The sequence below is a fragment of the Brassica oleracea genome, chromosome C8, assembly GCF_000695525.1.
Source record: "Brassica oleracea var. oleracea cultivar TO1000 chromosome C8, BOL, whole genome shotgun sequence".
Lineage (NCBI taxonomy): Eukaryota > Viridiplantae > Streptophyta > Magnoliopsida > Brassicales > Brassicaceae > Brassica > Brassica oleracea.
In genome coordinates this window covers 41,756,688-41,758,685 of record NC_027755.1, presented here as the reverse complement: position 1 = coordinate 41,758,685, position 1,998 = coordinate 41,756,688, and positions in this window count along the sequence as shown.

Genomic DNA, 1,998 nt, shown 5'->3' with positions numbered 1-1,998 from the left:
CCTATTCTCAAATACCCCTTTAATCTCAAATACCCCTATTCTCAAATTACCTCTTTAATCTCAAATAGTCCTATTCTCAAAATACCCCTTTATTCTCAAATACCCCTATTCTCAGATACCCCTTTATTTTCAAATACCCCTATTCTCAGATATCATTTAATCTCAAATACCCCTATTCTCAAATATCCTTTAATCTTAAATACCCCTATTCTCAAATACCCCTTTAATCTCAAATACCCATATTCTCAAATACTCTTTAATCTCAAATACCCCTATTCTCAAATACCCCTTTAATCTCAAATACCCCTATTCTCAAATACCCCTTTAATCTCAAATACTCATATTCTCAAATACCCCTTTAATCTAAAATACCCTTATTCTCAAATACCCATTAATCTCAAATACCCTTAATCTCAAATATTTATTAATCTAAAATATCTCTAATCTCAAATACCCTTTAATCTCAAATACCCCTAATCTCAAATACCATTTAATCCCATATACCCTTTAATCTCAAATAACTCTTAATCCCAAATACCCCTAATCTCAAATATCCATTAATCGCAAATAACCCTAACCTCGTATACCGTTATTCTCAAATACCTTTTAATCCCATATACCCTCTAAACTCAAATACATTTTAATCCCACATCCTCTTAATCTTAAATACCCATTAATTTCATATACCCCTTAATTCTATGTACCCTTACTGGCTTAATCCCTTAAATACCCATTAATTTCATATACCCCTTAATTCTATGTACCCTTACTGGCTTAATCCCAATACATGTTTAACTTGAAACTTTGTTTAAATTAGTTTCAAAGTTAAGTTTTCATCGTAAAAGCTTTGAAAAGGGTTTAATAAAAAGAAAACTTTTTTTTTTCTTTTGAAAAAGCTCTGTGTTGACAAAAAGTGTTTGAACTAGAAAACATCGCTGTACCGGAACTTGTTTTGCGAGAGAGAATACAAAACTTGAAAATCACTAAAACCAAAATAAAAACTCAAAAAGGGAAAGAAATGGGTTCAAAAGCGTTACCACAAACGGAGGTTGAACCAGCTTTTATCATCTCTCCACCGGCGTACGGGATTGATGAGTCGAATCCACCGCATTCGCGGCCATAACCTAAATCCTCAGTCCATACAAAACCGCAACAAAACTATCCCGACTCTAACAGCTGCGAAGCCATGTTACAGAGAATCAACAAAACTCGTGTGACCTAATTTCGCCATGTCCAAGAACACCAATTGCCTTCAGCGATAAGAAACCTCAACACACAAAAAAAGTTCGTTACTTTCTTATGATTATCTAATCTGATGGAAGCATCTATTTATATATTCAAAAAAAAAAGTATTACCGTTACAGCAATAGCTTCCGAGTCAAGCAAAGCGTGTCAACTCACCGGACACAAAACGATGTTACAGAGAATCAAGAAAACCCTTCTAACCTACTTCGCCATATTCAGAAGCATCTGAACAGCGAAAAAGATGATACAGAGCAAGATCCGAGTCAACTCAATCCGACTCGAGATCCAACACGGATAGATCCACCACCAGTGTGCCACGGACTCTCATCGGAGGGCTGTTGCTTGTCGAGATTGGACCTGAAGCATCGAGACAGGGCTTTTTTTTTTTTTGATCAAACAAGCATTGCATTAGCTAGAAGGGTTCTACCCACCGCGAATGGTGTTTCTTACAAACTGATCGAGAGTTGATTTTGCCACAGAATCAGCCTCTGAATTAAAGTTTCGAGAAATGAAAGCAAAGGAAATGACATCAAAATAGGACATAAAGTGGTAGATATCAAACATGATACCGAACAGTTCCGGTTGACACCCTCTCGTCTTCAACAGATTGATCAGAGATAAGGAATCGGATAGAACCGCCAAGGATCGGACGTTTGAATAAAACGCAAGAGCAACCGCTCGGTGAACAGCAATGGCTTCGGCCATGAGAGCTGATGATACGTGACTAAGGGAATCAGATATGGTGGGGTGACT